Genomic DNA, 16,437 nt, shown 5'->3' with positions numbered 1-16,437 from the left:
AAGCCAAACACAGCCCTGGCCAATCAGCATCTCCTAATTGGGATGAATTAAATCAATGCATCTCTATAAGGCTGGGCTTGACAATTTTTTTGGAATCTAGGAGCCAACTAACAAAGTTAGGAGCCAGCCATTTTCAACAAGGAAAATGCAATTCCTAAAGGGATACTATAGTCACCAGAACCACTACAGTTTGATGTAGTTGTCCTGGTGTCTATAGCCTGTCCCTGCAGGCTTTTCAGTGTAAACATTGCCTTTTTAGTAAAAAGGCAGTGTTTATTTTTTTTTTTAATATTCTTTATTTTTCACTCAATAAAACATAGCAAGTGTACATTCACTTTGGGCGTGCCCAAAAGTCAACATGAATACAATTCTCAAAAAACATAATGCATGTCAACAAATACAATACATGCCCATACATTAAAATACCTTCGATACTTGCCGTCCATTGAGGGTTTTTATATTAAAGGACAGGCATTTAGGCGATACCGGTAGCCCGTTCTATTCGAGTACTAAACTTGCTTGTGTGCTACCTTGTTCCTCCAACCGTATAATCATGCCTGGAGAAAATAAAAATGCCACTTTCTGAGGAAAAGCCAGGGGAAGGCCATAAAAAGTATAAAAAATAAGATCACAAAATAAGATGAGACCGAATATGCATGAAAGTCTAGGAAAAAGGAAGAAGAAAAAAGAGAAAAGGCAGTGTTTAAATTGCCGTTTAGTAACACCTCTAGTGACCGTCACTCAGACTGCCACTAGAGAGTCCTGGGTCACTGCTGCACCTCTTGCAGCACCCACATTCAGGGTCTCCAAGCTCTGCATGGAGGCGCTGAATGTTCCTCGTAGAAATTCATTAATTTATTGCATCTCTATGAGGAGATGCAGATTGGCACATGTGCTGCGCATGCACAAAATCCAAAGGAAAAGCATTGGCTTAGCTGAGATCATAAAGATTGATTGTCTCAGCCATGGAGGTGGGACCAGCCGCGGCGAAACTGGCATGGGAAAAAAATGTGAGTAAAAACACCTTCCTCATGCGATCAGAATGGGCAGGTGCCCAGACGCATACACTGACAGGCTCCCACTCTGGCTGGCGCACACAGACACACACTCACTCTGATATCCTCAGGCACAAACACTCACACACTCACATGCACACACATTCTGACAGGCTCACAAACACTCACATGCACACACATTCTGACAGGCTCACAAACACTCACATGCACACACATTCTGACAGGCTCACAAACACTCACATGCACACACATTCTGACAGGCTCACAAACACTCACATGCACACACATTCTGACAGGCTCACAAACACTCACATGCACACACATTCTGACAGGCCCACACACACACTCACATGCAGACTCATTCTGACAGGCCCACACACACACTCACATGCACACACATTCTGACAGGCCCACACACACACTCACATGCACACGCATTCTGACAGGCCCACACACACACTCACATGCAGACTCATTCTGACAGGCCCACACACACTCACATGCAGACTCATTCTGACAGGCCCACACACACACTCACATGCAGACTCATTTTGACAGGCTCACACAGACTCACATGCACACTCACTCTGACAGGCTCACAAATAATCACTTTTTTGTTTTAATTGAAATACACTCCGCCTCCCTACCTTTGGTAGAGCTGAGTGGATTTGTCCCTGGGGTCCTGTGGAGTTCCCTCTCTCTTCCTGCATGCGAGGGAGCAGTAATCTATCTACATCTCCTCTCTGCTACCTCGCGCTCTGTAGTGATGCCGTGGGCTGGAGTGTCGTCATATTCCGGCTCCCGGCATCATTAGACAGCGCGAGGGTTGCAGAGAGGAGCTGCAGGCAGAGTACTGCTCCCTCCCACGCCGCCTACAATGCCCCCGCGGGTGGCCGAATCCATGCTGTCTTAGCCGGCCACCTCCATCCTCCTGACAGTGGCCGGCTCCATGCTGCCTCCATCCTCCTCAGGGCGGCTGGCTCCAATATTCCCCCAGAGCTGGCAAATTTGTCAAGCCCTGCTATAAGGAAAGTTCAGTGTCTCCATGCAAAGGGTGGAGACACTGAATGTCAGTCACACTGTGCAACACTACCCCAGGAAGCACCTCTAGTAGCCATCTGATGAGTGGCCAGTGGAGGTATCCCTGGACTGTAATGTAAGCACTGCATTTTCTCTGAAAAGCCAGTGTTAACTGCAAAAACCCCGAAGACACTGATTCTACTCACCAAAACAAATGCAATACGCTGTAGTTGTTCTGGTGATTATAGTGTTCCTTTAAGCTTGGTCCTTGAGGGGTTCAAAAATTGTCATCGTAGCAGAGCTGTATAAATGCTGATATTTCACCTAAACATCTTGATCTCTGAAAGCAGCACATTATCAGAAGATAATGTGTGTAAAGATCTCGTCATAGGTTGTAGGCATTTGAACAGAACGAGACACAAATCAGTTTATTATAATTTTTTTTTAATTCTTTATTTTTCACGTGCATTAGAGTAACAGGCATTCAAACTATGCCACAACATCAAAAGCAAGACAAGTATTAACAATAGGCTTAACAGTGTAGGCATATAGGCAGAACTACGCACATTTATTTTTTGTTTGGAAATCAAGAGTGATGCACGTTTAAACTTAGAACAAAAACATAATTATTAAAGGAAAGACAGGCTGAGTAACAAGCTTACACGTCTTGCATGTCTAGGTCTAGCTGGTTGTGCAGGGTTGTGTGTAGTTTACACTGTTTGACAGATATTAAAGGCAATGCTGTCGTTAAAAACCTGCTAGTCTTTCAAGATAATGAGAGTAATATAGGTAACTACAGGTTACATCAGGCAAGCTGGCATGTCTTGGATGAGAAAAGATGCTGTGCTCATAGAAGAGAAAGGTTGACTAGGCTTGATGATTGATAAAATGCAAGCTTATACTACAACCATGTTAAAAAAGCAGTCTAATAAAGCCTATCTAGACATGTATTGGGGCACAGCCTCTCAATTACTGAAAACTACTCAGACATTGAGCTTTAGTACCACTGGGCAAACAATGGCAATTGAAAATCGATGGCTGTACAGTCAGCCTATACCCATTGCTGGCAGGCTCAGCAGGTGGAGTGTTCTGGTGGCAACGAACCTCCAGGAGTGATGTGGTGCATCTCTCCAGCCCCAGGCCGGCATCAGCGTGTCACTCCAAGAGTGATGTGGTGCATCTCTCCAGCCCCAGGCCGGCATCAGCATGCCACTCCAGGAGTGATGTGGTGCGTCTCTCCAGTCCCAGGCCGGCATCAGCATGCTACGGACTCGGAGATTCAAAGAATCCCAGTCCATCTCTGCTGTGGAGAGACAGAGGGCACGGATGGTGTGCCGCCTAGAAGAGCAGTGGATGCTCTGTCCATGTGGTTGATACTGTGGGGTAGGACCCCTGGTGGGCCTCGGCACGAGCGGGCTAGCAGTGGTAGGTATGTGAGGGCGATGAGATTGATTCCCTGGAGGTAGCTCACTCCCCTCCTGGTCTACATCCCCCTGAGACTGAGGTGCTGCAGCCGACTGGCTTGCTTCCAGGGATTTCCAGAAGCAATCAAAGAGATCATGGAGGCGCTTCAAGAAGTGGACAGCTGGCTGGGGTTTTTTCACAGCGTGATGCATAGGCCCATATTCCATGGTAGAGATTTCATCTGCCATCTTGTCTGGCGATCCTGTGATTATATCATCGCTGGTACTGCCACTGCGTAGAAAGCTGTATGCCAATGGGGGGCAGGATAACCATAACCCTCCTCCTCCCAACCCCTCCCCCTAGCAGGTGTTTGGAGGCATGGTGATCGGCAAGACGAGAGATCGGACGCCGAGCAACGCCACCAGGCCTCACCAAGATTGTCACCCACAGTGCCAGACGATGCTTGCTTGGTTGAAACAGGACACCTTTACTGGCTCCAGTGACAGGTGAGCTTCGATGTCCGCCTTTTAGGCAGGCTGGTAGTCACAAAATTCAGCGTTAATGGAGAATCAAGCCTGGAGCTCTGAAAAAACATGACCAGCTGCCACGAGGGTTTAACCCCGCCCTGAGCGAGCTTATTTTTATGCTGTTTTTTAATTTTTTTTTTTTTTATTGATTTATTTTTAATGCCTTATGCCTTATGGCTAGGAGTTAGAAGTGATTGGCTGAGCATGTCCTTTATGTGCCCAAGACCTTCACTCGCACACGCTTGGGCGTATTGCCTCAGAAAAGGAGTGCTTTAATGGGCCACTGGCATTTACTTTTTGATCTATGCCTTCCTATGTTTGGCGTGTCATCTGCACATTACGTGTCCCTAATCATCCACGGATGCTGTTAGGTAGAGAGTTGGACTCTGCAAGAAGATCAAAGCTTCCCAGATGGTGCTGTTTGTGCTCAGAACTATCATCTGTTTCCATTTTTGCTTTAACTGTTTAAGATTTTTGGCATTTCTTAATACACATTAAAAACTCATCATTCCACGTCTTGAATTAAAACGAGTCTAAATAAATAATGATGAATGTGATATTAATCAGAGTTTTGCCCTATAAAACTTTCTACGTCACAGAGGAGTTAAAAGCATTGCATTTGTTGGTTTTTGGAGATGAGAGGGTTAATGTGTACGCAAGTTGCGAAATGGCTGGGATGTTGTGTTGCAGGGGTAATTGTTTTTATTTATTGAGTTCTTTTGGTTCTAAGCCTTATGGGTTTATAGGAACATTATACGCACCCAGACCACGTCCAGTCAGTGAGGTATTGCCATGTTTTAACCCTGCAGCTGAAAACCTTGCCTTTCTACAGTGACCAAAATGGGGTAACTTATACTTGTAATATGCTTATAATAGCTTAAAGAACAGCTCTCTTCTGTTTGTGCGTGTGTATATATATATATATATATACACGCATCTTCAAAACTTTCTTACTTTGTGGATCTCTAAATGTCATAATTAAGGCAGCCATATTTTGTTTAGTCACGCCCCCTGCCCTCGGCTCATTTTGAGAATGACAAGCTATCGGATGGTAGTGTAGAACCAGGAGGTCTTCTGCACACCTTCCACAAACAAGGTGATTAACCAGACCTCAGTCAATAGAACAAACAGGAAGGTGTGTAGTAAATAGGCCGATTTATCGAACACGGCAACATTTCAACCTCAGCCTATTTGCACACCTTGTTTGTTCTAAGCTGTCAGATAGTGTCACTGGTGTCAAAATGCCATAAAGTGCAAAACATTAATTCAAATGTAATATAAGGTTAAAGTTCCTTTAAATATAAAAAAAAACACAAAACTATCTAATTTAGTATTTTTATTTTTTTATTATTGATTTAATGCCAGAAGACAATTAACTTCTGAAGCAAATGTGTTCTCATTCTCCAGTTATTTTGTGTTGAAAAGTCCAAATATAACCTCTGAGCCATCAGTGCCAAACAGCTGCACATTGTTGACAAAAGAAAAATAATTGCTGCTTCATTGTAACACAGACTTACTAACAAATGTCTGTAACTTCATGGGCTGCAGGTTTCTGTCAAAGCTCTGTGTATCCTGAAATAAACAGGAAAGCTTTTAAAGGGACTCTTTTAGTCTGTTCTGGAGCAGGAAGCTCCCTTGCCCATATTCTCCTTTCATTATGTTGCTGATGACTGCAACTTTTTACACAACGCTACAGTTACACCCTCACCTGTTCCATCGGTGTCTTAACTAACTTCTGTTACTCCTGTCAGGGCTTTCTATGAGAGAAGCTGTATGTCGCCCGCACCGATTCATTGCCATGAGTAGTTACCAGAACTGTAACAAACCTCATGCAGTCACAATGCAAATTGTATTGTCTTCCATGTTCATTTTATGTCTTTTCTTGACGTAAACTACTGAATTACATATTCCATCAGGTAATAAAATAATCCATGTTTGCATCTGTTTATTAATGCACTTTCTTCGTAATACATTGAGTCCTACTACGGCAGCCTGGAGTACAAGAAAATATTACCTTAGGTTATATAAAACAAAGTTATTTACATTTTATTTTTTCTTTTAACTTCCGTGCAGCTAATATATTTTAATTGCATTATATTAGTCATGATCTTGTAGCAGCCATACTGTTCCCTCTATCATTTACTGACATGCCAAGCTGTGGGCCGCGCATGCACTCACCTGCAGCTCAGACTCCCTCTCTCAGAGCTGGAGAGGCGTAGAACCGTGTAAGCAGTCTAGAAAAAATAAAATAAGAACACGTTGGTAGGAAAAATGTAGTCACTTCAGGTGATTGCCCTCTAGGAAAAAAAAAGGAAAGGCACATTACTGACACACTTTCAATTGGCAAATACGTCCATTTTTGAATGGCTATCCGAAGTCCGTATCCCATTTAATGGAAGAATAGATGCCAAAACACATGTTTTCTCTCATCTTTTCATTTGACATTGGAAGTGACAATGAAATTGGAAGCTACCTTTTAAGGATATTCCCGTACCCCATTGGAAATTTTTTTTTTTTAACCTTTAAAGTACACCCGCCATTGATGTCGGTGTAATGAACATGCCTACGGGCGCCCATTTAATAAACATTCCCACTTGCATAGAAATGAATGGGAAACCAAGGGTTGGCAGCAAAATCTCAGACACTTTGTGGTTCAGATCCTGGCAATTGCTGCAACAGAGGCACCTCTTTAGGTAAGGTACTAAGTGTAGATCCATTGCCTAATATTTAACCTTGTCGGCTCCTGCCAGAGTTACATTGTCTAATACAGCAGTGAAGGGGTCAATGTGCTCTTCTCTTATTTTCCTTTGCTCCTTCCTCAATGTCTTGTAACTCTGTGGGGAAGATTACAAATCTGGATGGAACTGGCGGGCTTTGTAGCCATTCCAGGTCCTAATTTATTTTCCGAAGCTTCATTAAATCTGGTTCACTATTTTTGGAAATAAATAGTCATGAAAACCCTGAAACATTTGCCAGAATCAAGACCTTTCTTTGGTCTTTCCTGCGTGAATTCCGGAAAAACAGCTGCATGGAATTCGACAGAACTGGCAGTTTTAGTTCGTTCTGAAAACTCTTCAACCTGTACTTCTTGCGCGCCCAGCGGCTTTTCAAACATATAAAATAAGGCTTGGGTTATGACACCTTATAAAATTAAGTAAATAACTAATAAGTTCTTCAACTTCCTTTATGTGATTTGGCACGTTACTATTTATTTTTTTAGCAGGCTGTTGCTAATTCCTTATTATTTCCTGGACTATAGGAGGTCATTTGGAGATGATCTACCGTTCACTAGCCACCAGAGATGCAATAGTTTAACTGGACCTAATTCTACTCCTCTCCTGGGCTCCATGCTAGAGGAACAGTCACATATAGAGTTCTTATGTGCCTTTTTAAAATTTACTTTTATTATTTACATTGTGTGCCAAACTGTCCTGGCACAGCCAAGGCATTCAATGCAAATTAACTCAACATGGTTCCTGACAGATGGCTACCATTAGAGCACATTTGTCATGTTGCACTGTTGATGTAATGCCATAGCACACTTTATAACTGATGCCCAGGTTCACACATTATGGCAACGAGGTGGTGCAGCAGAGACCTGGGAGTGCTCATTGTATGTTATACATGTTCCAATAGTAAACGTGTAACTAGCGCTTACTGGAGGGGACGCAGAGCTTTCACTAGGAGAGAAGTGACAATTTAAAGGAATACATTTATTTATAACCCCACTGTGTTGTAAAGTGTAATAAGATCACTGAGCCTTCCAATCCAGCGAGATTAAGAGGTTACTTCTAAACCAAGGGTGAGAGGGCAGCTCCAGTCCACCCCTGGATGGTCATCGCTAGTGATGGACTCCCAGACATTTCTAGCGCTTCTTTTAGAGAAGCATTGGGAGACGGGAAACATGCACAGCAATCGCTGTGTTACTCTGGCAGTGCTACTCATAGAGAATCCAGAGCCCCCCTCCCCTCAGCACTTATTAAAGTAATAAAGTGGGGACGCGCTGCAGTGCTTTAAGGGTTTGGTGTGTTTAGTTATATTTTTGAGATTGTTAGACTACAATTCGTGCCCTGCTCAGCCACACTGATGGTCTTCCTTAATGAATGCTGATGATCATGTGACAGATCCTTTCCATATAGGATCTATCTTAGGTTATTGTATTAATCTAAACCTTCTCCCCTGAAGAAATGAGCAGAAAATGTCTAGCATGAAAGGTCACATGGTGAACATTCTAGGGTGTACGGCCTGGAAAATATGAGTAAGGTTTGTTTGAGATGAAAGGGTGATTAATACGCAGAGTATTTGGACTTGTAATATAAAAGGCGTTTATCACATGCTAATAAAGAGGCAGCAGGTTTTATATAAGGACACTGCCAAGTCTTTTACATTGCTTTTTCGTGGGTCCCGTCAGACTATAGTGTATGTCGGACTGGATAATCAGACTCCTGCCTGTAATATAACCCGATAAACTTCACTCTGGCACTACAACTGGTTGTACAACAGGCAAGGCACAGACAGGGCTTTTCATGCAAAAACACATGTTCCCATGATCCTTTGGTACAATAAAACAGTGTTGGAGTATTTGATTATTTACTATAATGTGGCCTGTATGCGGCTTTTATGATGAATGTTGAAGGCTATAGTTTTTATTTACTTTTTTAACCCCACCTCTGCCAATAAAATGTATATGTGGGTTAACATTCACTGCAAAATATAACCCACAAAGCTCTAATGCCTTTCTATTTGTTCTGAAATTTTTTTAAAGCTTGTATTGAAGAAGAAAACTCTCTTCCCATGATCTTTTCTGCCCCTCAAAGGGTCTCTCACCTCCAGCACAAAATATTACTTCAAATATTATTTCAAGGACAAACCACATTAAGTGCAGAATACAGATGATTGCTGTAGCACTGTGGATTATACCAACATCTAGTTTACTGTACTTACTGTATGTAGGCCTTATTTTTAAAATCTACTGACCTTTCCCTATTTCCTGCATTTGGTAGCTGTATTATTAAAGGAACACTATAGGGTCAGGAACACCAACCTGTATTCCTGACCCTATAGTGTCAAAACCACAATTTATACTGAACAAAATTATAAACACAACACTTTTGTTTTTGCCCCCATTTTTCATGAGCTGAACTAAGACTTTTTATATTGATTCAATGCATCCCTATGAGGAGATGCTGATTGGCCAAACCAGCGTTTTGTCCCACAGTTGCCCTGCCTCCTTGACGATCTCGGCCAATCCAATGCATTTCCTGTTGGAAAGCATTGGATTGGTTGACGATCTGGCCTTTTATGGTGGCCAGCCTAAGGCACACCTTTGCAATAACCATACTGTCTAATTAGCAGCTTGATATGCCACACCTGTGAGGTGGATGGATTATATCGGCAAAGGAGAAGTGCTCACTAACACAGATTTAGACAGATTTGTGAACAATATTTGAGAGAAATAGGCCTTTTGTGTACATAGAAAAAGTCTTAGAAAATTGGGGGCAAAAACAAGTGTTGCGTTTATAATTTTGTTCAGTGTAGTTAGCTTGTACCCAGAAAAGGTACCTTATTTGCAACGCCTCACTGGCTCCACCCTGAACCGCCTCTATGGCTGACAACATCAGAAGCAAAGATCTCAGCCAATCCAATACTTTCCAACAGGAAATGCATTGGATTGGCTGAGATCGTCAAGGAGGCAGGGCAGTGGTGGGACAAAACGCTGGTTTGGCCAATCAGCATCTCCTCATAGGGATGCATTGAATCAATGCATCTATATGGGGAAAATTCAGTAAGAGCGTGGAGAAGCTGAACGTCAGTGCTTCACATTGTGCATCACTGCCCCAGGAAGCACCTCTAGTGGCAGTCTGAGAAGTGGCCACTGGAGGCGTCCCTAGGAAGCAATATAAACACTGCATTGTGCCTGAAAAGGCAGTGTTTACATTAAAAAGCCTGCAGGGAGTGACTATACTCAACAGAACAACTGCATTTAAGCTGTAGTTGTTCTGGTGACTATACTGTCCCTTTAAGCATGCCACCAGATTTCTTACAAAAAAGAAAGGGGGGGAAGCAAGACATTTGACCAAAATTATTTTTCTGTTTTGATTTGTGCCTTCTGTATGCAACCAAAGTGATATCTCTAATACACTGAAAATCTTTCTGGTCCTGTCTGAATTGAAAATGAAAAATCAGGGATACACTCTTCTGAAAAATAGAGGATTCGCTTTTCAGAAAGTTAAACTGCTTTAGGGGTGTGAACACTTTTTGTTTGGCTTTTTTTTATTCCTTTACAGCTGCATTGTAGGATTCCCATTGGTCATCCCAGTCTGATTCGTATCTTGTATTCGTGATTTCTCAGTGATGTCACTTTATATTCATGACTTTGCTGGATTTGTAAAATGAAGAAGCTGCGATAACCCACCCCCACCCCGTTTACTGGACCTAATCATTATTATTATTATTTATAAAGCTCCAACAAATTTCTCAGCTTTTCAATGGGTGGATGAACAGTCAAGTTGGATGTACAAAAAAAAATAAAATGCTCAGACAAGCCATTTTATTGAAACCGTTCAGGCAATAAGCCTCCTGCGCCGCTGTGCGAAGCTTTCAATGGGAGAGTCTGCCTACACTCAGAACTGTTAGTGTTGGGGAGGTCTATTATGCAGTGTATTTGCAATTATAGGGATTGTTTTATTTAGAGATTACATTCCTGGAGATCGTCCAGATAAACTATCCCAACTTCAGATTTCTGTGGCCTCAAACTTCCGTATTTTTTTCCCTACATCTTATCTCCATTCCCTCTGCAAGAAAATCATTTTCTTAGACAATGTAACAAAACTCCACTTCTTTCTCTCTTGCTCTCTGTACCTCTCTTTTCTGCTTACTTGACATCTCCGTACGATAAATGCTGCTAAAGTTAGTGTGGTGAAGTATACTCTGCAGGTAAGTATTAACACACTTACCTTTGCAGTGTTGGATCTCTAGACATGCTTATGTGTGCTCAGGCATTTGTTTATAACTGGACAAAATTTAAATCTGAGTTGCTTAAGGTGCCCATGGCACCATAGAGGATTGTATTGTATGCCAGGCTGTGCAGCATGGTATATGATTTGAAAAATGCTAAACTTTTAATTATAGATTTGTGAAAATCAGCATGCAAGTAACCATTACTCTTCTAAGGTGCAGGAGTCTCTGGAGTTCTGGGGTGCATTGTATCTGCTCTGAATGTCTGCAGTTTGCACTTCAATGGGATTAATTTTGATGATGGCTTGTGGGCAAATCTGACTGATAACTGGAACAGAACCTTTCTTTAAAATACTTTATAGGCACCAAGACCACTTAATGCCCCTTTCTTTTTAACCCTGCAACTGAAAAGATTGCCATTTGGCAGGAAAGGCTTTATTTGCAGGGTTAAAGGGACACTATAGACACTCTAACGATTTTTTAATCTCTTTGAACTGCTTATAGTGCCTGGAGTCCCCTGGCACCGTCCCTTCAGTGTTAAGCCACATAAGGGCAATTTAACTAAATGAGTGTCCCTCGCCATCCACAGTCCAGCCTCTTCTGGAGGTGTGGCTAAGGCAGAGATTACACACTTCCTTGTCGTCATACCCATTCATGCCGTCAGTTGGAGCTCCGATAAAAGCAATCCGCTGACTCTCTCAGCCATCACAGCTGCTCAGGCTAATACTTCCTCATTAGGCAAAGCAGCATAGATGGGATGGGCTACGGGGGACTCTCATTTAGAGTGATAACATTACAAACTGTATAATACTGAATGAAATGACGGTACCAGGGGGCTTCAGACACTGAAACCTGTCTAATGAAATGATGCAGACACAATGCCTACAGAGTCCTTTTAACACACCTCTAGTGTCTGCCTTCTTTACAGACATTAAAAGTGCTTTCATAGCTAGAACTTTGGATTGGCCGAGATCATCTTGATCACGGAGAACATTTTGCAATCCCCTCATCTGTTACCCATAGATTCTGGTATAGTAAACTGTTTGTGTTGGAGACTGAATGCAAACTTATATTTGCAGTTGGCATAAGTGTGTTATTTATTTTTATAGTTCACAAGGTTTTAAGAGTGTTTTTATACATATACCATTCACAAAGTATGCTATTCTTATAAATAATAAGTTTAAGTGCATTTGATTAGTATTTTGTATTTGCACCTAGAATTTGCTGGGTAGCAAGGTTTTCTGCATTAAAAAAAAATACAAAAAAAATCCCACCCATCTCACTTTAATACTGCAAAACTCCTCTAACCAGGCCCCCAGCCTGATGGCAAAGGGTTAAAGGACCCAGGCCAACAGGCCTCGCACACTTCCCTTCTACAGGAAGCCGTTGGAGGTGCAATGAAACTTATTAAATGGAAAACTAGGGCTTGGCACAGTGCGGGCAGTTTTGTGCCTGCATGCCAATGTGCTGGAGTATTGTACTCCTCTGCAAAGAATATATTTTCCATTTCCTAGAGCATTAAGAGAGACGCTATTATGTTGGCCTTGTTAAATGCTTTTGCCGTGAGTTGACACGAGAGAATTTGCTGGCAAACAAATCCCTGCTATATCCTTTAGCCATATTCTGCCACGCCAAATTAGGGCCCCTATTTGAGAAGAAGGTTGATTGCATTTTAATGATTGCTAAATGGGTTTGATATATTGAAATGCTTTCGGCAGGTAGTTTAACCCTTTGATCAGCCTGGGAGTTTGGGGCAGCATTACAGAATATATTGGCAGGTCTTCAAAAAAAAATGTAAAAAAAATGCTATGCTGAGCTACACACACACACATTTTTTGGTAGAATCTGCCATACATTGAAAATAATGTAGATAACACAAAGCGTAAATAGTGACACACATAACCTTACAAACATGTGTAGCAGATACCTCCCCAAACCGTTCTGTGTGAAAAATGTCTGCGGTCTATCTTTGTGATTTCTGTTCCAGTGCGTTTATTAGACTGGTTTTATTCTTCCTCCTGATCATCTTTATTCCCATCTCTTCCTCTTCCTTTATCCCCTCATACTTGTCACCATGGTAGCCCATTATTGATTCTTGTCCTCTTTTTTTGTGCCCGCATTCTCTTATTCTAGTTTTGTTGTTTTTGTATTTTGCCTCCTCCACCTTTTTTGTGGGGCAGGTTAATTTTTTTTTTTTTTTTTTGACAATCTGAGTGTTTATTTAGGTTTTATAAAGACATTATAACATTACAAACATTTTAGCAGTTATAAGGGAAAGTGAGTAAACATACATACATTAAGGGGGTAGTACATCAAGATAAATGTGCGAAGCGGGTTGGGCGTTCTTATCTACATTGTGGATGCAGGAGACCCAACCGGGGGTTTCAACCTCGATTCTTAGCAGGGAGGTGCGACCTAGTCGCCCAGAGTCATGCGGGAGATACAGGGCCTTTTTCTGCTTATGTGGTCGAATGTACATCACTGAGTTTGCTTAATTGATCTTATATGCCCCTTAACTCAGCTTCCTCTGATGATTTCAGAATGATGCCTAGGTATAGGTTAGCTTGGCAGACTAATCACTTAGTTCTATGTTGTAGTAGTCACTTTACTGAAATCCTAATTGGAGATGCCCTGAGCCGGCGCAACTCCGCATCTTTATTGTCTCTAGTCAGTCTCTGTCTACCCCTCTGTGGGAGGGGGGGGGGAGAGGGGAAGAGATATAGGTCGGGGGTAAGTCTGAGTGGTAATGGATCCCTTGTCAGGTCTTGTCAACGTCGTTTAGGTGCCTGGTGGAGTGGGGAGGCTTCCCTGTCCATATAACTCAAGTGAAGGCGGGTGGTTCCGTCGTCTGTATACAGTATGTTACATCCGTAACCTTAGCTTGGTCAGATGGCCATATAGTGGGGGGACTGTTGTTTGGGCATGGTAGAAAGAGGGCTGTTGGGGAGGGATAACAGGGAGGGGAGAGAGTGTCGGCAACAGCAGGGAGGAAAACCAGGGGGAGGGTCCGCCAGCGACACCTCGGCCCACAGCCCAACAACCCGAGTCTACCCACACTCCCGTCTATTCAGCCCCACGTCTCCGGGAACCCGCCGGTACACGGGCCATGTATTCGATCCAGGGAGCCCACAGCCGGGCGCACTTTTCCGCCGTCCCCTGTAGGTCAGCTGTGAGGCTCTCCATACTGTATATTTCTTCTACTGCTTCCATCCAGTTAGCAATGGTGGGGGTTGTTGTGGATTTCCAACGGGCTGGGATGAGGCTCTTGGCAGCGTTTAGGAAGTGTCGCGTAAGAGATCTCTTGTAGGCTCCTAGGGGCATCGTGGAGTGGTGGAGTAGCATCGGTAGGGGTTGTAGTGGTATGTCGGAGTCAAGGATCTCGCGTAGTTTCTCGTGGACTTGTCGCCAGAATGCCGCGATGGGCGGGCATGACCACCATATGTGTAGGTCCGTGCCATCGTCCGCTCCGCATCTCCAGCACCTAGCTGATGGTAGCAACCCCATCTGGAAAAGCTTATTGGGGGTCCGATACCAGTTCGTCATGAGCTTGTAATTGGTTTCTTGAAGTTTCGCACTGGTCGTAGTCTGATGGGCGAGGACGTGTATTTTTTCCCATTCCATTTCGGAGAGGGTAGTTCCCGTGACTTGTTCCCATTTAGATTGGTATCTCGCAGGGGGGAGCCTGGTAGCTTGCAATATCATGGAATACAGCGTGGAAATGCCTCGCGGCAGATGTCGATTCTCCGTACAGAGGGTCTCAAAGCTCGACTTTTTCCTGAGTAGTAGTTGTTTTCCCTGGAGGGAGCTGTGGTAGTGTTGGATCTGATGGTATCGGAAACGGGCTAGCCCCGTTGGAGGTGTTGAGGAGGTTATTGTCTCTAAAGGTTTCAGATGTGTGTCTGCACACCAGTCGCCAAGCCACGGGGCGTTTGGGTTACCCAGGCCGACAATATCCCCGGGGGCCAAGCCTCCGGCAATCTCAGGATTATAGATCACTGGGGTCAGCGGATTGGGGTTGGTGGTGAGGTCGAGCTTGTACCGTAGTGTCGCCCAGATCTGTAGGGTAGCTCCAATGAGTGGGTGAGACCTGATTTCTTTAGTCTGTGCGGGTTTTGGCAACCAGGTAATCCAGGGCAGGCGTTCCTTGGAAGCAGCCCGCTCTAGACCAACCCATTGTTTATCTGTGTCCAGCACGTGCCATTCTATCACCCTGAGGAGGTGAGCTGCCTGGTAGTATGTTTGTATCGAGGGAAGTGCCACCCCACCCTGGCGTTTTGTTCTAATCAGGTGCGTGTGTCGGAGTCTGGCTACTCCCGAGGCCCAGACGAAGCGATTAATGGCCATGGACATCTCGTTGAAGAAGGTTTTGGGGATTTTGATGGGGATCGTCTGAAACAAGTACAGGAGGCGCGGTAGGAGGTTCATCTTCACCGCGTTTATCCTCCCGAACCATGAGATACAGGATCCCCCCCATCTTTTCATGTCCGCGGCCAGTGTCCGCAGGAGGGGAAGGAAGTTTTCCGTGAACATCTTTGCTAGGTCTCTCATCAGCCAGATGCCGAGGTATTTAATGCGTTGCGTGCACCAACGAAATGGGAAGTTTGCCTTCAGATGGGTTGTTAGGCCGGGGGGGAGTTCCAAGGGCAGAGCCTCGGATTTCTCCGTATTCAGGCGTAAGTTGGAGAGCGCTCCATACGTTTGAAAGGACCGTAGCAGATTGGGGAGCGAGACTATCGGATTGCCGATAAAGAAGAGCAAGTCATCCGCATATGCGGCCACTTTGTGTTCCGATTTGGCTACCTTTATTCCCGTAATACCCCCATCCTGTCTGACCGCCGCCAGAAAGGGCTCTAGCGTGAGGGCAAACAGAAGGGGGGACAGGGGGCACCCCTGTCGCGTGCCGTTGCTGATTGGAAAAGCGGGGGATAGTGCTCCGTTAATCCTCAGACGGGCCTTCGGTGATGTATATAGGGCTGCTATCCATGTTCGGATGTTTGGGCCGAAACCCATAGCCTGGAGGGTTTCTTCCATGAATTGCCAGTCGACTCTGTCAAAAGCCTTCTCGGCGTCGGTGGAGAGCAGGAGGCCCCCTCGGGAGGTGGTTTTAGCGGAATGGATGATATTGAGGGCTCTGGTCGTATTATCTTTCGCCTCCCGTCCTGGGATGAAGCCTGTTTGGTCCGGGTGCACCAGATCTGGTGCTACCTCCCCCACACGGCGGGCCAGGATCTTCGTGAAAAGCTTAAGGTCCGCATTAAGGAGGGAGATAGGTCGATAGCTGGCGCAGGATGTGGGGTCCTTACCCTCTTTGGGGACCACCGCTACTGTGGCCATCAATGTATCCTCCGGGAACCTCCCGCCGTCCAGCAACGAATTAAGGCTTGTCAATAGTTCGGGCATGAGCAGCTCTTCAAATGTCCGCAGATACCTCACCGGGAAGCCGTCGGGACCCGGAGCCTTGTTTGCTTTTGCTGCCTTAAGGGCTCCTTTTAGCTCCTCCAGGGTGATGGGGG

The 16,437-nt window shown here is 44.3% G+C and overlaps 1 protein-coding gene across 1 annotated transcript in view; it reads left to right on the top strand.

The window, feature by feature from the left end:
• Positions 1-16,437, top strand: part of MICOS10 (mitochondrial contact site and cristae organizing system subunit 10) — a 62,830-nt gene that overhangs the window by 16,059 nt on the left and 30,334 nt on the right. The gene's annotated exons all lie outside the window — the stretch shown is intronic.

This window comes from Pelobates fuscus, chromosome 11, assembly GCF_036172605.1.
Source record: "Pelobates fuscus isolate aPelFus1 chromosome 11, aPelFus1.pri, whole genome shotgun sequence".
NCBI classification, from domain to species: domain Eukaryota; kingdom Metazoa; phylum Chordata; class Amphibia; order Anura; family Pelobatidae; genus Pelobates; species Pelobates fuscus.
This window is presented reverse-complemented; position numbering and strand designations above follow the sequence as displayed.